Here is a 25108-nt window from a genome sequence, read left to right as displayed (position 1 = left end):
GGCAAATTAACTTGCCACATTCACCAAAGTGATGTTTGTTGCATTTGTTGCAAAGAGGTAGGTTCCCGGCATAACCCTTCTTGCCGTCGGAAGTGAAAGATTTCTTGGCAAAGTTGTTGTTGCTTGATTGGGAGGGTTCCCACTTTCTTTTGTTGCCGCCAGATTTATCCTCGGCCTTAGGTGCCGGAACTACGATTTCGTCAACCGTTTCAATTAGTTGGCGAGCCATGTTCATAGCGGCTTGATGAGTAGTGGGTTTGGATGACATCACCCCTTGTTTGATGCTTTTTGGAAGACCGAGCATGTAGAGCTCAATCCTTTGAGATTCGGGGTTAACGAGATTAGGACACATCAAGGATAGTTCGGCGAAGCGTTGATTATAAGCTTTAAGATCGTTTCCGACCGCTTTCAAAGCTCTTAGTTCTTCCTCAAGCTTTCGGGTTTCTTCGCGCGGAAAATATTCAACAATCATCTTTTCCTTTAGATCGGCCCAAGAGAGGGCATGAGCTTCATCGGTACCCACCGATTGAACATAGGTGTTCCACCATGTTAGAGCAATTCCGGAGAAAGTGTGAGTGGAGTATTTGACCTTGTCTTGGTCCCGACAACCGCTTATGCTAAAGACGGCTTCCGTTTGCTCAAACCATCGGGTGAGCACGACCGGTCCCCCGGTTCCATCAAAAGTGTGAGGTTTGCACCCCATGAAAGCTTTATAGGAGCATCCCTCGTTTGAGTTTCCGGCTCCATTGTTGTTGTTATTGTTGTTGTTGTTGTTGTGGTTGTTATTATTATTGTTGTTGGATGAGTGACCGGCCATGGCCGCATCTACGGCGGTTGCTATCATCCGTTCGAGAGCTTGTTCGGGAGTTTCATTGCGGCGTACACGACGAGGAGCCATTGTTCCTTCAAGACACAAGAATATCATTGATTAGTATTCTCAATAATACTAACCGTGATATAGAATAAAGATAAAGAGAAGTTTTTCCTCGACTCGCCTTAAATTCTTTATGTCATAATATCGGAACGTTCATATGAGTCACCGTAATATAATCCCGGAAATTATATTACCCTGATTCATATGTGCATTCGACATCATTTCATATAGTCAAGGTGGCGTGTCAATCAAATTAAACAACGTGAGATTAAGATGAACTAAGAGTAGATATGAGTAGAAGCGTTCGAGTATAAATGCACAAGTAGTCAAGTAATTCCTACTTCAAGTCTATATGCCGGTTGTAGTCTAGACTCACCAATGTACCCTATGACTCGGGGTCGACACCAATGAACTCTAAATCCCTACAACCAACGCTCTGATACCATCTGTAGCGACCCGACCAAATCGTCATTGACGGCGTCGTCTACTTAGGTCCCGTTACGTGGTCATAAGTCTTTAAAACAACGTTTGACCAAAAGATATGTCGCCTTCATTTCAAAATAAAGATTGTTTCAAAGTTTACAAGAATTGTTCAACCAATAGTTAAGTTACAACGTTATAATACGAATGAAATCTAGGCGACACGGTTTAAGTAAAGTCAAAAGACGCTCCATGAAATGCACGTATACTCGACATCCAATGCAAGTATCAAATAATGAGCGGAAGCATGTATCATGTATCGTTCAAGGACCTGAGAAAAACATAGAAATCTGTCAACGAAAACGTTGGTGAAATCATAGGTTTAAGTAAGTAAGTACAAGTGAACCACAAGATTTGCATCAATGAAATAATAGTAATACATTCCAAAAGTTTGTTTCACGAGCACCCAATTATCAATGCTTAACATTTCCTTCCATTGAACCCCATCACTTAGTGCTAGAACATACACTGTTTCTCGAAAATATATTTCATTCGTAAACGGTAGCGAACCGTTTGAATGAGGGTTTGTCAAACCCATATGGATCCATACAACATAAGTTCTCGCTTACACCCGGCAAGTGTAACTAATGATAATCGAATTGAGGATTTTGTTCTAAACTCGTATGTAGAATGTTTGTTTTCCTGTACTTGTGTTCACTTAGTAGAAGAAATGTTTATGTTTTCTCATCCCAAATGTAAGTTCAAAAAGAGTAAAAGTGGGACTATGATCTCACCTTGTATGCACGAACCAAAAAGTACTTCGACAAGTAAACGTGCAGTAACAATGCTAGTCTTGACCTAAACAAATAGGTTGTATCAATAACGAAAGTCACGAGGGGTCAAAGTTGTTCAATTAGTCCTATGGCTCAATACGACTCGATTACGAAGCATGTGAAGCAAATAGTCAAGTTTCATGCAAGGTACACGTATAGAAACAAGTTAGAAAGATTACATAAGTAGTTGGTCAAGTTTGATTAAAAGTCAAACTTGGTCGGGTCAAAGTCAACGAAAAAGTCAACACGTTCGGGTCGGGCCTCGAACGAATTTTCTGAAGTTTTTAATCATATATAAGCATGTTGGAACAAGTCTCATGTGAAACGGAGGTCTAGAACGTCCCAAACATTTTTCGTTAAATGACAACCAAAACAGCCCACTTTAGGCTTATGGGACGGCGTCCCAAAAGGCCTAGACGGCGTCCCACTTTGAAGGGCAAGACGGCGTCTGGGACCCCTAGACGGCGTCTAGGTTTGAAAGTCAGGACGTCGTCCTGGGTATTGGGACGGCGTCTTGGCTTGTTTCCAGACCCTGGTTGCTGAAACTCCTAAGTGCACGAGTCCAAACATAAACCAACACAAATTACAACCCGCAAACATTCAAGACATGTATTTTATATCACCGGAAAGGTATTTTGACGAGGAACACAACTATGCACTTATCATCAATCAAACTTTCGCATACAACAACCAAAAACCGCATTTAGTGACCCTCATTCAATGCATATAAGTCATAAATGCTATTTAATGATTCGGTAACCAAAAGACATGAACAATATGCCGTTTCGAAGGTAATTAAGCATACAACACAACCTAACACTTATAATTAACACTTCATGTCATTTAATGCTTCAATTTCCATTCCTAGTTCATGAAACCCTAACCAAAAGTTACCAAATTTCATAATCAAGTTTAAGAGGTTTCTTTGATCAATCTTTACATCATAATGAAGCTAGTAACACTAGGAACAAGATTAAAACATGAAGTCTTAGCATCTAACAACACATGAACACTTAAAACTCAAGATTAAGCATGTTAACTTTCCATATGAACTAGTTACTCCAAAATATCAAAAACGAGCATACAAAACACATAAACAAACTAGACTTGAGCCATAGATACTAATTAACAAACTTATAACTTAAAAATCTCAAGAACACAAAGATTAGTGATTTAGAAAGTTACCCAAAATTGATGAAACCGGTATGAAATCGAAGAGGAGACACGAGGAGTTCAAATATGTATTTTGTTTGGCAAGAAGACCACTAGCTCGGTTTTGGATGATGAATCTTTGTTCTTGAAGTTGAGAGGAAAAGTTGAAGTATTAAGAAATTGGAAGAGATGAATGAATGGATAGAATGAGAGTTTGACTCTTTGACCTAGTCACAAGTTTCAACATTTGGCAAGATTGGTCCCTCAACTTAAATCGGGTGCGGGAATTACCTAACAAGATAATTCAAACGCATATTAACGAGATGTGTTATAAACATCTAACGGAACTTAAATAGTTAAACGGAAAAGTTGACGGAAAAAGGCGGGATGTTACAAAATATGTGTTGAAGACTTTTGTGGTCAGTATATATAATACTTTTGACCCCATATAAGTAGTGCCTCCAAGTCTTTAATGCAAAAACAACCGCGCCTAATTCCAAATCATGCGTCGTATAATTTTGTTCGTGAATCTTCAATTGTCTAGACGCATAAGCAATCACCTTCGTTCGTTGCATTAATACACAACCGAGACCTTGCTTTGATGCGTCACAATAAATCACAAAATCATCATTCCCTTCAAGCAATGACAATATAGGTGCCGTAGTTAGCTTTTTCTTCAATAACTGAAACGCTTTCTCTTGTTCATCATTCCATTCAAATTTCTTCCCTTTATGCGTTAATGCAGTCAAGGGTTTTGCTATTCTGGAAAAGTCTTGGATGAAACTTCTGTAGTAACCAGCTAGTCCTAAAAACTGGCGTACGTGTTTCGGAGTTTTCGGGGTTTCCCACTTTTCAACAGTTTCTATCTTTGCTGGATCCACCTTAATACCTTCTTTGTTCACTATGTGACCGAGGAATTGAACTTCTTCCAACCAAAATGCACACTTTGAAAACTTAGCGTACAATTCTTCCTTCCTCAATACTTCTAACACCTTTCTCAAATGTTCATCGTGTTCTTGGTCATTCTTTGAGTAAATAAGTATGTCATCAATGAAAACAATGACAAACTTATCAAGGTATGGTCCACACACTCGGTTCATAAGGTCCATGAACACAGCTGGTGCATTAGTTAAACCAAACGGCATGACCATAAACTCGTAATGACCGTAACGTGTTCTGAAAGCAGTCTTTGGAATATCATCTTCTTTCACCCGCATTTGATGATACCCGGAACGTAAGTCAATCTTTGAATAAACAGACGAGCCTTGTAGTTGATCAAATAAGTCGTCGATTCTCGGTAGTGGGTAGCGGTTCTTGATGGTAAGTTTGTTCAACTCTCGGTAGTCGATACACAACCTGAATGTACCATCTTTCTTCTTGACAAACAATACAGGAGCTCCCCACGGTGATGTGCTTGGTCGAATGAAACCACGCTCTAAAAGTTCTTGTAATTGGCTTTGCAGTTCTTTCATCTCGCTGGGTGCAAGTCTGTAAGGAGCACGAGCTATTGGTGCAGCTCCTGGTACAAGATCTATTTGAAATTCAACGGATCGATGTGGCGGTAATCCCGGTAATTCTTTCGGAAATACATCGGGAAATTCTTTTGCAATGGGAACATCATTGATGCTCTTTTCTTCAGTTTGTACTTTCTCGACGTGTGCTAGAACAGTATAGCAACCTTTTCTTATTAGTTTTTGTGCCTTCAAATTACTAATAAGATGTAGCTTCGTGTTGCCCTTTTCTCCGTACACCATTAAGGGTTTTCCTTTTTCTCGTATAATGCGAATTGCATTTTTGTAACAGACGATCTCTGCTTTCACTTCTTTCAACCAGTCCACACCGATTATCACATCAAAACTCCCTAACTCTACTGGTATCAAATCAATCTTAAATGTTTCGCTAACCAGTTTAATTTCTCGATTCCGACATATATTATCTGCTGAAATTAATTTACCATTTGCTAATTCGAGTAAAAATTTACTATCCAAAGGTGTCAATGGACAACTTAATTTAGCACAAAAATCTCTACTCATATAGCTTCTATCCGCACCCGAATCAAATAAAACGTAAACAGATTTATTGTCAATAAGAAACGTACCCGTAACAAGCTCCGGGTCTTCCTGTGCCTCTGCCGCATTAATATTGAAAACTCTTCCGCGGCCTTGTCCATTCGTGTTCTCCTGGTTCGGGCAATTTCTAATAATGTGGCCCGGTTTTCCACATTTATAACAAACTACATTGGCATAACTTGCTCCGACACTACTTGCTCCGCCATTACTCGTTCCGACACCATTTGTTCCTTTCGTTCTATTAACCCCTGGTCCGTAAACCTCACACTTCGCCGCGCTATGACCATTTCTTTTACACTTTTTGCAAAATTTGGTGCAGAACCCCGAGTGATACTTTTCACACCTTTGGCATAGCTGCTTCTGATTGTTGTTGTTGTTGCTGTTATTATTGTTGTTGGGATGATTGTTGTAGTTACTGTTGCTGTTGTTGTTGTTGTTGTTGTTGGGCAGTTTGTTGTAGTTGCGATTGATGTTGCGATTGTTGGGATAATTGTTGCGATTATTGTTGTAATTGCTGTTGTTGTTGTATTGGTGATTCTTATCACCGTTATCCTCCCACTTTCTTTTGACTTGCTTCACATTGGCCTCTTCAGCAGTCTGTTCTTTAATTCTTTCTTCAATCTGGTTCACTAGTTTGTGAGCCATTCTACATGCCTGTTGTATAGAGGCGGGCTCGTGTGAACTTATATCTTCTTGAATCCTTTCCGGTAATCCTTTCACAAATGCGTCGATCTTCTCTTCCTCATCTTCGAATGCTCCCGGACACAATAGGCACAATTCTGTGAATCGTCTTTCGTACGTGGTAATATCAAATCCTTGGGTTCGTAACCCTCTAAGTTCTGTCTTGAGCTTATTGACCTCGGTTCTGGGACGGTACTTTTCGTTCATCAAGTGCTTGAATGCTGACCACGGTAGTGCGTACGCATCATCTTGTCCCACTTGCTCTAGATAGGTATTCCACCATGTTAACGCAGAACCTGTGAAGGTATGCGTAGCGTACTTCACTTTGTCCTCTTCAGTACACTTACTTATGGCAAACACCGATTCGACCTTCTCGGTCCACCGTTTCAATCCGATCGGTCCTTCGGTTCCATCAAATTCCAAAGGTTTGCAGGCAGTGAATTCTTTGTAGGTGCATCCTACACGATTTCCTGTACTGTTAGATCCAAGGTTATTGTTGGTATGTAGCGCAGCCTGTACTGCGGCTATGTTTGAAGCTAGAAAAGTACGGAATTCCTCTTCATTCATATTCACGGTGTGTCGAGTAGTCGGTGCCATTTCCTTCAAAATAGTCAAATGGAAGAAGTTAATCATACAGAATATTAAGAGTAGTTAATAGTATTTCGTAGCATAATATGAACTCATTTATAAAAGCTTTTTCTTCATATTAGCGTTTTATAAGTTTAAATTCGGGTAGTACCTACCCGTTAAGTTCATACTTAGTAGCTAATATACAATTCAACTACTACAATTCTATATGAAAAACTGATTATAATAATATTTCGCGTTCAAACTTTTATACAATATTTTACAAACTTACAATACCGCTTATTTTACATAAAGCATGAAATATAGCACACAATAACTTTGATACAAGATAGTTGTGAAGATAATTCTAGCTAGTACACAAGTCGTTCAGCAAAGACAATAAAGACACGTAATTCATACGTCCAGAAACAAGTCATGCATTCTGGTTTTACTAGGATTACTTCCCATCCTTGGTCTTGTGGAACATAACCATTATGGCCGTTGATAAGACAGCGTGTTGTAACATGGTCAAAAGGACGAGGGTTACGTAATGTCCAACAGTCCCGTAACAATCTAAAAACCTCATTTCTTACCCCAATTACCGACTCCGTCACTTGTGGAAACGTTTTGTTTAATAGTTGTAGCCCGATGTTCTTGTTCTCACTTTGGTGAGAAGCGAACATTACTAATCCGTAAGCATAACATGCTTCTTTATGTTGCATGTTAGCCGCTTTTTCTAAATCACGAAGTCCAATATTCGAATATATTGAGTCAAAATAATTTCTTAACCCGTTGCGTAAAATAGCATTTGGGTTCCCCGCAATATATGCGTCAAAGTAAACACATCGTAACTTATGGGTTTCCCAATGTGCTATCCCCCATCTTTCAAACGAAAGTCTCTTATAAACCAAGACATTCTTGGAACGTTCTTCGAATGTCTTACAAACTGATCTCGCCTTAAATAGTTGTGCCGAGGAATTCTGGCCGACTCTAGACAAGATTTCATCAATCATGTCTCCGGGTAGGTCTCTTAAAATATTGGGTTGTCTATCCATTTTGTGTTTTTAAACTGTAAAATAGACAAGAGTTAGATTCATAAAAAAATACTTATTAATACAAGCAATTTTTACATATATCATAAAGCATAAGAACACTATATTACATATATTACACCACACGAATACAACTATCTTATTCCGACTCGCTCGTTTCTTCTTCTTCGGTTTTGGTTCGTTTTGCCAAGTTTCTAGGGATATATGATGTTCCCCTAATACGAGCCGTCGTTGTCCACATTGGTTTAGAAAAACCTGGTGGTTTAGAGGTTCCCGGGTCATTGTTACAACTTAAGGACTTCGGGGGTTGACGATACATATAAAGTTCATCGGGGTTGGAATTAGATTTCTCTATTTTTATGCCCTTTCCCTTATTATTTTCTTTTTCCTTTTTAAATTCAGTTGGGGTAATTTCTATAACATCATTGGAATTCTCGTCGGAATCCGATTCATCGGAGAATTGGTAATCCTCCCAATATTTTGCTTCCTTGGCGGAAACACCATTGACCATAATTAACCTTGGTCGGTTGGTTGAGGATTCTCTTTTACTTAACCGTTTTATTATTTCCCCCACCGGTTCCGATTCTTCTTCCGGTTCCGATTCTTCTTCCGGTTCCGATTCTTCTTCCGGTTCCGACTCTTCTTCCGGTTCCGACTCTTCTTCCGGTTCCTCTTCGGGAACTTGTGAATCAGTCCACGAATCATTCCAATTTACATTTGACTCTTCATTATTATTAGGTGAGTCAATGGGACTTGTTCTAGAGGTAGACATCTATCACATAATATCAAACACGTTAAGAGATTAATATATCACATAATATTCATATGTTAAAAATATATAGTTTCCAACAAAAATGTTAAGCAATCATTTTTAAAGAAAACACGGTCGAAGTCCAGAATCACTAATGCATCCTAACAAACTCGATAAGACACACTAATGCAAATTTTCTGGTTCTCTAAGACCAACGCTCGGATACCAACTGAAATGTCCCGTTCTTATTGATTAAAAACGTTCCATATTAATTGATTTCGTTGCGAGGTTTTGACCTCTATATGAGACGTTTTTCAAAGACTGCATTCATTTTAAAACAAACCATAACCTTTATTTCATCAATAAAGGTTTAAAAAGCTTTACGTAGATTATCAAATAATGATAATCTAAAATATCCTGTTTACACACGACCATTACATAATGATTTACAATACAAATATGTTACAACAAAATAAGTTTCTTGAATGCAGTTTTTACACAATATCATACAAGCATGGACTCCAAATCTCGTCCTTATTTAAGTATGCGACAGCGGAAGCTCTTAATAATCACCTGAGAATAAACATGCTTAAAACGTCAACAAAAATGTTGGTGAGTTATAGGTTTAACCTATATATATCAAATCATAATAATAGACCACAAGATTTCATATTTCAATACACATCCCATACATAGAGATAAAAATCATTCATATGGTGAACACCTGGTAACCGACATTAACAAGATGCATATATAAGAATATCCCCATCATTCCGGGACACCCTTCGGATATGATATAAATTTCGAAGTACTAAAGCATCTGGTTCTTTGGATGGGGTTTGTTAGGCCCAATAGATCTATCTTTAGGATTCGCGTCAATTAGGGTGTCTGTTCCCTAATTCTTAGATTACCAGACTTAATAAAAAGGGGCATATTCGATTTCGATAATTCAACCATAGAATGTAGTTTCACGTACTTGTGTCTACTTTGTAAATCATTTATAAAACCTGCATGTATTCTCATCCCAAAAATATTAGATTTTAAAAGTGGGACTATAACTCACTTTCACAGATTTTTACTTCGTCGGGAAGTAAGACTTGACCACCGGTTGATTCACGAACCTATAACAATATATACATATATATCAAAGTATGTTTAAAATATATTTACAACACTTTTAATATATTTTGATGTTTTAAGTTTATTAAGTCAGCTGTCCTCGTTAGTAACCTACAACTAGTTGTCCACAGTTAGATGTACAGAAATAAATCGATAAATATTATCTTGAATCAATCCACGACCCAGTGTATACGTATCTCAGTATTGATCACAACTCAAACTATATATATTTTGGAATCAACCTCAACCCTGTATAGCTAACTCCAACATTCACATATAGAGTGTCTATGGTTGTTCCGAAATATATATAGATGTGTCGACATGATAGGTCGAAACATTGTATACGTGTCTATGGTATCTCAAGATTACATAATATACAATACAAGTTGATTAAGTTATGGTTGGAATAGATTTGTTACCAATTTTCACGTAGCTAAAATGAGAAAATTATCCAATCTTGTTTTACCCATAACTTCTTCATTTTAAATCCGTTTTGAGTGAATCAAATTGCTATGGTTTCATATTGAACTCTATTTTATGAATATAAACAGAAAAGTATAGGTTTATAGTCGGAGAAATAAGTTACAAGTCGTTTTTGTAAAGGTAGTCATTTCAGTCGAAAGAACGACGTCTAGATGACCATTTTAGAAAACATACTTCCACTTTGAGTTTAACCATAATTTTTGGATATAGTTTCATGTTCATAATAAAAATCATTTTCTCAGAATAACAACTTTTAAATCAAAGTTTATCATAGTTTTTAATTAACTAACCCAAAACAGCCCGCGGTGTTACTACGACAACGTAAATCCGGTTTTACGGTGTTTTTCGTGTTTTCAGGTTTTAAATCATTAAGTTAGCATATCATATAGATATAGAACATGTGTTTAGTTGATTTTAAAAGTCAAGTTAGAAGGATTAACTTTTGTTTGCGAACAAGTTTAGAATTAACTAAACTATGTTCTAGTGATTACAAGTTTAAACCTTCGAATAAGATAGCTTTATATGTATGAATCAAATGATGTTATGAACATCATTACTACCTTAAGTTCCTTGGATAAACCTACTGGAAAAGAGAAAAATGGATCTAGCTTCAACGGATCCTTGGATGGCTCGAAGTTCTTGAAGCAGAATCATGACACGAAAACAAGTTCAAGTAAGATCATCACTTGAAATAAGATTGTTATAGTTATAGAAATTGAACCAAAGTTTGAATATGATTATTACCTTGTATTAGAATGATAACCTACTGTAAGAAACAAAGATTTCTTGAGGTTGGATGATCACCTTACAAGATTGGAAGTGAGCTAGCAAACTTGAAAGTATTCTTGATTTTATGAAACTAGAACTTTTAGAATTTATGAAGAACACTTAGAACTTGAAGATAGAACTTGAGAGAGATCAATTAGATGAAGAAAATTGAAGAATGAAAGTGTTTGTAGGTGTTTTTGGTCGTTGGTGTATGGATTAGATATAAAGGATATGTAATTTTGTTTTCATGTAAATAAGTCATGAATGATTACTCATATTTTTGTAATTTTATGAGATATTTCATGCTAGTTGCCAAATGATGGTTCCCACATGTGTTAGGTGACTCACATGGGCTGCTAAGAGCTGATCATTGGAGTGTATATACCAATAGTACATACATCTAAAAGCTGTGTATTGTACGAGTACGAATACGGGTGCATACGAGTAGAATTGTTGATGAAACTGAACGAGGATGTAATTGTAAGCATTTTTGTTAAGTAGAAGTATTTTGATAAGTGTCTTGAAGTCTTTCAAAAGTGTATGAATACATATTAAAACACTACATGTATATACATTTTAACTGAGTCGTTAAGTCATCGTTAGTCGTTACATGTAAATGTTGTTTTGAAACCTTTAGGTTAACGATCTTGTTAAATGTTGTTAACCCAATGTTTATAATATCAAAAGAGATTTTAAATTATTATATTATCATGATATTATGATGTACAAATATCTCTTAATATGATATATATACATTAAATGTCGTTACAACGATAATCGTTACATATATGTCTCGTTTCAAAATCATTAAGTTAGTAGTCTTGTTTTTACATATGTAGTTCATTGTTAATATACTTAATGATATGTTTAATTATCATAATATCATGTTAACTATATATATAACCATATATATGTCATCATATAGTTTTTACAAGTTTTAACGTTCGTGAATCACCGGTTAACTTGGGTAGTCAATTGTCTATATGAAACCTATTTCAATTAATCAAGTCTTAACAAGTTTGATTGCTTAATATGTTGGAAACATTTAATCATGTAAATATCAATCTCAATTAATATATATAAACATGGAAAAGTTCGGGTCACTACACATAACGCGTCCTAAAAGCAGTTTTTGGAATATCATCCTCCTTTACTTGCATTTGATGATATCTAGAATGTAAATCGATTTTCGAATAAACTGACGAGCCTTGTAGTTGATCAAATAAGTCGTCAATTCTCGGCAGTGGATAACGGTTTTTGATGGTAAGTTTATTCAACTCTCTGTAGTCAATAAACAACCTAAATGTACCATCCTTCTTCTTGACAAACAAAACAGGAGCTCCCCATGGTGATGTGCTTGGTCGAATGAAACCATGTTCTAATAGTTCTTGCAGTTGGCTTTGCAGTTCTTTCATCTCGCTGGGTGCGAGTCTGTAAGGAGCACGAGCTATTGGTGCAGCTCCTGGTACAAGATCTATTTGAAATTCAATAGATCGATGTGGAGGTAGTCCCGGTAATTCTTTCAGAAATACATCGGGAAATTCTTTTGCGACGAGAACATCATTGATGCTCTTTTCTTCAGTTTGTACTTTCTCGATGTGTGCTAGAACAGCATAACAACATTTTCTTATTAGTTTTTGTGCCTTCAAATTACTAATAAGATGTAGCTTCGTGTTGCCCTTTTCTCCATACGCCATTAAGGGTTCTCCTTCTTCTTGTACAATGCGAATTGCATTTTTGTAACATACGATCTCTGCTTTCATCTCCTTCAGCCAGTCTATGCCAACTATTACATCAAAACTCCCTAAATCTACTGGTATCAAATCAATCTTAAATATTTCGCTACCCAGTTTAATTTCTCGATTCCGGCATATATAATCTGCTGAAATTAATTTACCGTTTGCTAATTCGAGTAAAAATTTACTATCTAACGACGTCAATGGACAACTTAATTTAGCACAAAAATCTCTACTCATATAGCTTCTATCCGCACCCGAATCAAATAAAACGTAAGCAGATTTATTGTCAATAAGAAACGTACCCGTAACAAGCTCCGGGTCTTCCTGTGCCTCTGCCGCATTAATATTGAAAACTCTTTCGCGGCCTTGTCCATTCGTGTTCTCCTGGTTCGGGCAATTTATAATAATGTGGCCCGGTTTTCCACATTTATAACAAACTACATTGGCATAACTTGCTCCGACACTACTTGCTCCGCCATTACTCAATCCGACACCATTTGTTCCTTTCATTCTGTTAACCCCTGGTCCGTAGACCTCACACTTCGCCGCGCTATGACCATTTCTTTTACACTTGTTGCAAAATTTGGTGCAGAACCCCGAGTGATACTTTTCACACCTTTGGCATAGCTGCTTCTAATTGTTGTTGTTACGGTTGTTATTGTTGTTGGGATGATTGTTGTAGTTGTTTTTGTTGTTGTTGTTGTTGTGCCGTTTGTTGTAGTTGCGATTGATTTTGCGATTGTTGGGATAGTTGTTGTTGTATTGGTGACTCTTATCACTATTTTTCTCCCACTTTCTTTTGACTAGCTTCACGTTGGCCTCTTCGACCGCCTGTTCTTTAATTCTTCCCTCAATCTGGTTCACTAGTTTGTGAGCCATTCTACATGCCTTTTGTATGGAGGCAGGCTCGTGTGAACTTATATCTTCTTGGATTCTCTCTGGTAATTCTTTCACAAACGCGTCGATCTTCTCTTTCTCATCTTCGAACTCTCTCGGACACAATAGGCACAATTCTGTGAATCGTCTTTCATACGAAGTAATATCGAATCCCTGTGTTCGTAACCCTCTAAGTTCTGACTTGAGCTTATTGACCTCGGTTCTGGGACAGTACTTCTCGTTCATCAAGTGCTTGAATGCTGACCACGGTAGCGCGTAAGCAGCATCTTGTCCCACTTGCTCTAGATAGGTATTCCACCATGTTAACGCAATACCTGTGAAGGTATGCGTAGCGTACTTCACTTTGTCTCCTTCAGCACACTTACTTATGGCAAACACCGATTCAACTTTCTCGGTCCACCGTTTCAATCCGATTGGTCTTTCGGTCTCATCAAATTCTGAAGGTTTGCAGGCAGTGAATTCCTTGTAGGAGCATCCTACACGATTCCTTGCGCCGTTAGCTGTATTGCTTGATTCGGAGTTATTGTTGGTATGTAGCGCGACCTGTACTGCGGCTATGTTTGAAGCAAGAAAGGCACGAAATTCCTCTTCGCTCATATTCAAGGTGTGTCGAGTAGTCGGTGCCATTTCCTTTAAAATAGTCAAATGAAACAAGTTAATCATACAGAATATTAAGAGTAGTCAATAGTATCTCGTAGCATAATATGAACTCATTTATAAAAGCTTTTTCTTCATATTAGCGTTTTATAAGTTTAAATTCGGGTACTACCTACCCGTTAAGTTCATACTTAGTAGCTAATATACAATTCAACTACTACAATTCCATATGAAAAACTGATTATAATAATATATCGCATACAAATATTGTTCAAACTTACAACTTCACTATATTACATATAACATGAAATATAGTACACTATGATACAGGACAGTTTTGAAGATAAATCTAGTTAATACGCAAGTTGTTCAGCAAAGTAAATAAAGACACGTAATTCATAAGTCCAGAAACAAGTCATGAATTCTGGTTTTACTAAGACGACTTCCAATCCTTGGTCTTGTGGAAAATAACCGTGACCATTGGCTAGGCAGCATGTTGTAATATTTTCAAAAGGACGAGGGTTTTGTAATGTCCAACAGCCCCGTAATAATCTAAAAACCTTGTTTCTCACCCCAACTACTGAATCCGTCACTTGTGGGAAAGTTCTATTTTAAAAGCTGCAATCCGATGTTCTTTTTCTCACTTTGGTAAGAAGCGAACATCACTAACCCGTAAGCATAACATGCTTCTTTATGTTGCATGTTAGAAGCTCTTTCTAATTCACGAAATCCTATGTTGGGATATGTTGAGTCAAAATAGTTTCTTAACCTGTAGCGTAAAATTGCATTTGGGTTCCCCGCATTTAACGCTTTAAAGAAAACACGGCGTAACTTAAAGTCTCCCCAATGTGATATACCCCACCTATCAAAGGAAAGCCTTTTATAAACTAAGGCATTTCTGGAAAGTCTTTCAAATGTTTGACAAGTTAATTTCGCCATAACTAAATGTGCTGATGAATTCTGACCGACTCTAGACAAGATTTCCTCAATCATATCCTCTGGTAGGTCTTCTAAAATATTCGGTTGTCTACCCTTAATGTCCATTTTGTTTTTATACTGTAAAATAGACAAGGATTAGATTCGTAATAACAAACAATACAAGCAATTTTTACATAGAACATAAAAGTACAAGCACACTACAATACATTTATTACACAACATGCTCACACCCCTCTAATCTGAATCACTGGTTTCTTCTTCTTCGGACTTGGTTCTTTTTCCTAATCTTCTAGGGATATATGATGTCCCTCTAATACGAGTCGTCGTTTTCCACATTGGTTTAGAAAAACCTGGTGGTTTAGAGGTTCCCGGGTTATTATCACGATATTGAAAATACGAGTGTTGACGGTACATATAAAGTTCATCGGGGTCGGAATCAGATTTCTCTATTTTGATGCCTTTTTCCTTATTATTTTCTTTTGCCTCATTAAATTGGGTCGGGGTAATTTCTATAATATCATTAGAATCCTCATCAGGATCCGATTCATCGAAAAATTGGTAATTTTCCTAATATTTTTCTTCCTTAACGAAAACACCATTGACCATTATTGACTTTGGTCCATTGGTTGAGGATTTTCTTTTATTTGACCGATTTTCTGTGGTTCCTACTATTCCCCCCTCCGAAACCTCTTCTTATTCCGGTTCCTCTTCTTCTGGTTCCTCTTCTTCCGGTTCCTCTTCTTCCGGTTCCGTTTCCTCTTCTTCCGGTTCTTCGGGAACTTGTGAATCTTGCCAATATATATTCAACTCTTCGTTATTATTATGTGAGTCAATGGGATTTGTGCTAGAGGTAGACATCTATCAGACAATATCAAACATGTTAAGAGATTAATATATCACATAATATTTACATGTTAATAATATATAGTTTCCAACAAAAATGTTAAGCAATCATTTTTAAAGAAAACACGGTCGAAGTCCAGACTCACTAATGCATCCTAACAAACTCGATAAGATACACTAATGAAAATTTTCTGGTTCTCTAAGACCAACGCTCGGATACCAACTGAAATGTGCCATTCATATTGATTATAAACGTTCCATATTAATTGATTTCATTGCGAGGTTTTGACCTCTATATGAGATGTTTTTCAAAGACTGCACTCATTTTTAAAACAACCATAACCTTTATTTTATCAATAAGGGTTTTAAAAGCATTATGTAGATTCTTAAATAATGATAATCTAAAATATACTGTTTACACATGACCATTACATAATGGTTTACAATAGAAATATATTACATCGACATATGTTTCTTGAATGCAGTTTTTACACAATATCATAAAAACATGGACTCCAAATCTTTTCCTTATTTTAGTATGCAACAGCGGAAGCTCTTAGTATTCACCTGAGAATAAACATGTTTTAAACGTCAACAAAAATATTGATGAGTTATAGGTTTAACCTATATATATCAAATCGTAACAATAGACCACAAGATTTCATATTTCAATACACATCCCATACATAGAGATAAAAATCATTCATATGGTGAACACCTGGTAACCGACATTAACAAGATGCATATATAAGAATATCCTCATCATTCCGGGACACCCTTCGGATATGATATAAATTTCGAAGTACTAAAGCATCCGGTACTTTGGATGGGGTTTGTTAGGCCCAATAGATCTATCTTTAGGATTCGCGTCAATTAGGGTGTCTGTTCCCTAATTCTTAGATTACCAGACTTAATAAAAAGGGGCATATTCGATTTCGATAATTCAACCATAGAATGTAGTTTCACGTACTTGTGTTTATTTTGTAAATCATTTATAAAACCTGCATGTATTCTCATCCCAAAAATATTAGATTTTAAAAGTGGGACTATAACTCACATTCACAGATATTTCCTTCCTCGGAAATAAGACTTGGCCACGGATCGATTCACGAACCTATACAAATATGTACATATATATCAAAGTATGATCAAAATATAATTACAACCATTTTTATTTTGTTTTAAAAATTTGAGTGCATTAAGTCAGTTGTCCTCGTTAGTAACCTACAACTAGTTGTCCACAGTTAGATGTATAGAAATAAATCGATATATATTATCTTGAATCAATCCATGACCCAGTGTATACACGTCTCAGGCTAGATCACAACTCAAAGTATATATATTTTTGGAATCAACCTCAACCCTGTATAGCTAACTCCAACATTACTGCCTATAGAGTGTCTATGGTTGTTCCAAATAATATATATACATGGGTCGATATGATATGTCAAAACATTTGCATACGTGTCTATGGTATCCCAAGATTACATAATATATTAGAATACATGTATAATACAATATAAGTTAGCTAGGATATGATTTGTATAGATTTGTTAAACATTTCCCGTAGCTAAAAAGATCAAAAAATATCCAATCTTGTTTTACCCATAACTTCTTCATTTTATATCCGTTTTGAGTGAATCAAATTGCTATGGTTTCATATTGAACTCTAATTTAAGAATCCAAATAGAAAAGGTATAGGTTTATAGTAAGAAATTTAAGTTACATGTCAATTACTAAAGAGGTAGTCATTTCCGTCGAAAGAACGACATCTTGATGACCATTTTGAAAAACATACTTTCACTTTGAGTTTAACCAAGATTTTTTGATATAGTTTCATGTTCATATGAAAAATAATTTTCCCAGACGAACAACTTTTAAATCAAAGTTTATCATAGTTTTTAATTATCCAAACCAAAACAGCCCCTGGTTTCACTACGACGGCGTATATCCGATTTTATGTGTTCATCGTGTTTCCAGATTTTAAATCATTAAGTTAGAATATCATATAGATATAGAACATGTGTTTAGTTGATTTTAAAAGTCAAGTTAGAAGGATTAACTTTTGTTTGCGAACAAGTTTAGAATTAACTAAACTATGTTCTAGTGATTACAAGTTTAAACCTTCGAATAAGATAGCTTTATATATTACCTTGAATTAGAAAGATAACCTACTATAAATAACAAAGGTTCCTAGATCTTAGATGATTACTTGGAATGGATTAGAAAGCTTGGAAGTAGACTTGCAAACTTGGAAGTATTCTTGATTTTTATGAAACTATACTTATGGAATTTTTGAAGAACACTTAGAACTTGAAGATGGAACTTGAGAGAGATCAATTAGATGAAGAAAATTGAAGAATTAAAGTGTTTTTAGGTGTTTTTAGTCGTTGGTATATGGATTAGATATAAAGGATATGTAATTTTATTTTCATGTAAATAAGTCATGAATGATTACTAATATTTTTGTAATTTTATGAGATATTTCATGCTAGTTGCCAAATGATGGTTCCCACATGTGTTAGGTGACTCACATGGGCTGCTAAGAGCTGATCATTGGAGTGTATATACCAATAGTACATACATCTAAAAGCTGTGTATTGTACGAGTACAAATACGGGTGCATACGGGTAGAATTGTTGATGAAACTGAACGAGGATGTAAGTGTAAGCATTTTTGTTAAGTAGAAGTACTTTGATATGTGTCTTGAAGTCTTTCAAAAGTGTAAGAATACATATCAAAACACAATATGTATATACATTCTAATGGAGTCGTTAAGTCTTCGTTAGTCGTTACATGTAAGTGTTGTTTTGAAACCTTTAAGTTAACGATCTCAATTAATGTTGTTAACCCAATGTTTATTATATCAAATGAGATGTTAAATTTATATGTTATCATGATATTATGATTTATGAGTATCTCTTAATATGATATATACATTAAAATATCATTACAACGATAATCGTTACATATAAGTCTCGTTTCGTAATTCTTGAGTTAGTAGTCTTGTTTTTACATATGTAGTTCATTGTTAACACACTTAATGATATATTTAAATATCATTTTATCATGTTAAATATAGTGTATCAATATATTAATATGATACATATGTATTTTGTAGACGTTATCATAACGATAATCGTTATATATATCATTTCGAGTTTCTTAACTTAGTAATCTCATTTCTTATGTATATCACACATTGTTAATATATTTAGTGAGATACTTACTCATCATAATATTATGTCAACCATATATATATGTCTATATATACCACAACATGTAGTTTTTACAATTTTGTAACGTTCGTGAATCGCCGGTCAACTTGGGTGATCAATTGTCTTTATGAAACTTATTTCATTTAATCAAGTCTTAACAAGTTTGATTGCTAAACACATTGGAAACATTTAGTCATGTAAATATCAATCTCAATTAATATATATAAACATGAAAAAGTTTGGGTCACTACATATGGCTCGTTACGACTCGATTAATATAGCATGTGAATCATGTTGTCAAGTTTCATGCAAGAATCAAGTATAAAAGAAGATTAGAACGATTGCATAAGTAATTGGTTAAGTTTGACTAAAAGTCAAACTTGATCAAAGTCAAAGTCAAAGTCAAAGACAAAGTCAATGGGGTCGGGTTGGGTATCCGACAACTTTTCTTCAATTAGTAATCATATATAAACATGTTGGCCAAGTTTCATGTTAATCGGAGGCGCGTAGCATAGTTAGAATTAAACGTGAAAACGCAAACTTGGACAGCCCCTAACAGGCCATCTGGACGGCGTCTAAAATGGCTGGATGGCGTCCAACAATGAAGGACTGGACGGCATCCAAAGGGTGGGACGGCATCCAAAAACACCTGGGTTGCTGAATGCTGAAATTTCACAAGTCTCGAACCAAAACTCTTTCAATCACAACTAATGAACCGTAAACACTCAAAACATGAATCTTATATCGTTGGAAAGGTATTTTGACAAGGAAAACAACTAAGAAAATATCATCAACCAAAATTTGATTTTACAATAATTAAATCTACATTGAATGATCATAGAAAGTTCATCATTCAATGTTTCAAGTTCATAATTTGCATCTAGCAATTTGGACGTTAAACGTACACATATAGTATGCCATTTTGAAGGTAATCATACATACAGCGCAACTAAACATTTACCAACAACGCTTATTATCATTTAAGACCTCAAATGTTCATATCAAACTTCACCAAACCCTAATCAAGAATCATCAATTCAATAATCATGTTAATGTGAGATTTTTATGCCATTCAACATACCAAATCGAAGCATATGAAGTAACTAACTCATTGAACACACAAACATTAACATCTAAACACATTTCATCATCCAAAATTAAAGATTAAATAAACTCTTTTTTAAGTTCATGCTAGTTTATGCAAAATAACAAGATCGAGCAAATAAATTACATATCCATGTTAGACTCGAGCCATAGACACTAACTAACACACTTTTAAGTTTAAAGGTCTAATTTATGAAAATTAGAGATTTTGAAAAGCTTAGCCCAAGCTATGAAATTGGTACCAAAACGTAGAGGATGAAGAGAGGATTCTAAAAGTACTATTTATTTTGATGTTTACTCCCTTGAAATGATTTAGATGATGGTTGAATGATTATGAAGAAATGGAAGAAAAATGGAAGTAAGAAGAGAGAAAGAGATAAGAGAAAAATGAATGGTGGGTGGTGGGAGGTGGGTGACTAGTTAACCCAATTTGGCCAAGTGACAAGATTAGTCCCTCAAGTTTGTAGTCGGGTGCGGGAATTAACCGAACAAATTATTTTAAATACGCGAGAGTAAACGGGAGATGTTAAAATCAAGTAACGGGAATGTTAAGAAAGTTAGTTAACAGAAGGTACGAATTTAACGAAAGATATTATCTAAAAAAAAAAGATGGACGTTAAAATAATTTAACGGAAAAAGGCGGGTTATTACATCATAAACTTGATTTTAGACTTAAGCAAACTTATGAGTGTTAATGATTCATTATCTTTTAAGATTACTAGATTATGACATATTAAGCATTATCCAAGTAGAATATATTGAAGTAGTCCAAATACTAGTTGATGAAATCCAAACTTGTAACACATAGCAAGACAAGGTTCATACATATACATATTAAGTAACTACTTAGCATTTTGCATTCAGCACATAGTCAACTAATACACATGTATTAATAGGAACTAGTCAAGTAATATTCATGTAATGACTAGTAAGAGATCACTAATTAATCTAGGATTAAACATATAGTCATAACATAGCATTGAACTAAGGCTATGTAAGTTTTACTTGCAAAGTGGTATTTGCAAGATTAATGTATAAGTATACATTAATGTCCAACACATGTATAAGGAAGGAGCAACTCTTGGTTGGGACTTGGTGACCATCCTAAGTATGTCTAGATACATTTTAAATGTACACGTTTTCCTATAACACTTATGTGTTATCCTTAATCAAGGCTTAATCATCATTAAGGTGTCATTAGGTGTGATTAATCAAGATTAGTGTTCTAGTGAACAAAAATCCTTTAGGTATGAAGGAGGCAACTATTCTAATCATGTTTAAACAAGTTGCATAAATTTTAGATGCCCCGAAGTGGTCGAACTAAAATTGGTGGAAATTAGGATAGAACCTTTTATGGTCGACCCACGGTTGACCATGGAGTCGACCGTGTACGCCCAGTTTCATAAACCAGGGTGCAAGGTTCCACAGTGTCACGACCCTACTTTTTCCGCTATCTTTTTCTGTTAAGTATTTAACTTTCGTTAACTTGTATCCTTGCCAGGTCATTTTATGTGAATAGATTATATTATTTTTAAATTAAATAATATTCCTATATTGTTTATTAAATGAAAAGGTGTGACTATGTGTTAGTACGTTCCTACGTATAACGATTTTATTTGAATAATCGTCTCGATTTTCAAACCAGCGATTATATATATTCATGATTTTCAAATCCGAATTCTTCCATGTGACATTCCTATATCAGTCGTAATAATAAAATATTCCTATATTTTATTTCCTGTATTATTATTCATCTTGTGTATTATAAGTTGCTAATATCGGCTAAAAAGTCACGTTTTCACCCCGGTATTAAGGCCCAAAAACAAGAAAGATTCAATCTTTATCAGAAAAAATACCCTCTTCGTCGGTTAAAATTGAAGATCAAGTAATTACGAAGACGCTGCAAAAAGAATCAAGAGAATCGGAGCTAAAACGAAGATTCTAGAGCGAAAATGGTGAAAGACAAGAAATCAAGTTACGATCCAGCGAATCAGCAAGCCAAACGGCTTGCCAAACGGGCTTCCAATCGGCCTGCCATACGCCCATATCAAATGGGCACATTAAACGGACTGGCCTGCCAAACGGCCCCTACAAACGGCCTGCCAAACGGCTTGCCAAACGGCCTGCCAGCTGTTTGCAGGCAGATTTCAAGCTTATTTAAAGGGTCTTTGTCATTCATTCCAACGCACACTTCAATTCACTTCTTTCTCTTTCTTATAAAATATTAGTCATACTTTCAAGATCTTTGACTTCGTGCGGGAAATCTAGTACCCGGAGAAGAACGCCGAAGATTTTATTAGGAGCGGTCTGTAGTTTGAAGTTGTCACTTTTGCATTCGGAACTCGTTTAATCTACTGGTACATCTATCCTTTATCTTATTATAATGTCTTTTATCATTATGTTCTGTGATATTGTTGCCATGATTAGCCAGTAGTTATCTTTTGTGTATGCTATGATATACCCAGTTATAATGCCAAAATAGTATTATGGTGTGTGTATGTTGTCAAAATGCTTTCCGATTATGCTTTAAACTCAATCGCTTTTCCAACTAATAGAACGTAGTTATTCCCTTTGTTATTGGGAAGTCGCGAACCCCGATTCGGATTACACTATCTGTGTCACCCCTTGGTAAGAGAAGTCCATCGGATACAACGTAAGATCGACTGAGGCACACCGGTTGTAGTAAGTCTATCAAGCTTTGGATTCCGACTAAGGACTCTTTCGTAGTGAAACATCTAACTAGAACCCTAGTACATTGTCGGTCTCAGACCATGCTAGTGTAGTCACCAAGCATATAAACTTCGTACGTGCATGCTGAAGCACAACGGTTGTTGTAAGCTGTACCTATGCTAAGTAAGGCCATGAAACCCGGTCAGTGCTGATTAGTACACTGCACCATAACGCGGTCTCAAGCATCGCACCCCGCTTGAGGGATTCTTGGTTAATTAAGAAACTGTTTGTTTAAACACATAAAGGATTGGACCGTTAGGATAACCAAACGTGTTCAACGAAGTTAACTTGACTTGGTCATGGTGTTCTTTATGGCTGAACTCTTTTAAGGGCCTAACTATCTTTTAAACCCAATCATTAACGAAAGCATTGAAACACATCACGTCTCATCCAAAATAGCTGTCAGTTTCATAGATTACCGAATGATGATCCTAACTCTCTCCTTGATAAATTTATATCTCTTTCGAACTCCTACAAACAGCCAGGGATAGGACAAGATATAGTCTGGCTATACTTGTTTCCCTATTCTCTCACTCATCATGCACAAACATGGTTCGAAGGACTGGAAAACGATTCCATCACGTCATGGACGGAGATGGCTACTAAATTCCTAACCAAATATTTTCATCCTTCTAAACAAACCAAACTAAAGAATGACATCGTTAACTTCAAACAAAGTTATGATGAATCTCTTTACACTGCATGGGAGCGATTCAAAACTCTGCTGAAGAAATGCCCTAATCACCAGTTAGAATGCTCAACTCAAATCTGTACCTTCTACAATGGTCTTACGGTAAATCATAGGACGACGATCGATGCAGCAGCTCAAGCAAATTTGATGAACCAAACCGCAGACGAAGCATGGGAATTGCTTGAGAACATGACAATGCATCATCATGACTGAAACATTGGTGAAACAAGTTCATCATCTGCCCCACTCTCTGCACTTAACAATCAAACGGAAGCCATCAAATCCCTCACAGATAAGATGGAATCTCTCGCTAAACAACTTGGAGAATTGAAGACGCAACCGCAGCATGTCAACTAGGCTGTAACGACCCAACCCGTTATCCAACCGAATACGCAAGATAATTTTTTTATACAAGAGGGTGCACGGCGCGCAACCCTCAATGTGTGCAGCGCGCACAAGGCCAGATCAGTTTTGTCCGAATTTTCCAATTTTCGTTTAATGATCTCCCACTTCCCGACACTTTTAGACTAAACGCTTTTCTCAGCATTTTATAATATGTAAAACAAACACATTTCAATAATAAAAAAGTTTTATGACACCGGGCCCACATCGGCCATTTTATGACTTTCGTACAAAATACAAGTTTTCGACTACATGAGTTTAAGTTCCAAACACAACAACGAGCATGATGTTTGGGGATAAACTACCCAATTCTAAGTCGAAACCAAAAGTAATTCAAGCAAGCATCAAAAGGGGAAATCCTCTAATCCCGAGCATACCCTTGCCACGTCTGCCTCTGAACCTAAAAATGTAAACAATGAGAGGGTAAGATAATGCTTAGTGAATGCAATACTTATACGCATACATACATAATTCAATCACTTGCATACACCTACACAAACAACGCAATATCATTAGCAAACCGCAATAATCGAATATTCATACGTACAACAAGTCAACACCATTAGCATAGAGATCTCAACAAATAATACGTGCCAACAAGAAGATACATACAATGCTAGTGAAACTTACACACCCCAACATACACAATGTCGACATTCGACTCGATGGTGGCCGACGAAGAGCGGTAGGTCAAATACGTTAACCACTCACCACCCATCGCATCGCGTACGTGGCCGACGAAGAGCGGTAGGTCAAAATCATTAACCACTCACCACTACGCGCCATGAGTGAAATGACCCGTCCTAATCCATCCGGACAAAGTCCATATCGATTATAAACGATTCACACCAGTTGATTACATCGCGAGGTACTTGACCTCTATATGATACATTTTACAAACATTGCATTCGTTTTTGAAAGAAAATCTTTCATTTCATCGAAAGTTGACGGCGTGCATACCATTTTATAACATATCTAACTATAATTGACTTAATAATGATCTTGATAAACTCAACGACTCGAATGCAACGTCTTTTGAAATATGTCATGAATGACTCCAAGTAATATCTTTAAAATGAGCAATTACACAGCGGAAGATTTCTTTCGTACCTGAGAATAAACATGCTTTAAAGTGTCAACCAAAAGGTTGGTGAGTTCATTAGTTTAACATAAATAATC

General features: G+C 36.0%; 1 non-coding gene across 1 annotated transcript; it reads right to left on the bottom strand.

Moving 5' to 3' along the window:
- Window positions 1–23479: 23479 nt before the first annotated feature.
- On the bottom strand, window positions 23480–23586 carry LOC139856307 (small nucleolar RNA R71). Its single transcript, XR_011761797.1, has one exon. It is a non-coding gene; the product is annotated as a small nucleolar RNA R71 (small nucleolar RNA).
- Between the last annotated feature and the right edge of the window lie 1522 nt (window positions 23587–25108).

This window comes from Rutidosis leptorrhynchoides, chromosome 6 (genome assembly GCF_046630445.1).
Source record: "Rutidosis leptorrhynchoides isolate AG116_Rl617_1_P2 chromosome 6, CSIRO_AGI_Rlap_v1, whole genome shotgun sequence".
NCBI lineage: Eukaryota > Viridiplantae > Streptophyta > Magnoliopsida > Asterales > Asteraceae > Rutidosis > Rutidosis leptorrhynchoides.
This window is presented reverse-complemented; position numbering and strand designations above follow the sequence as displayed.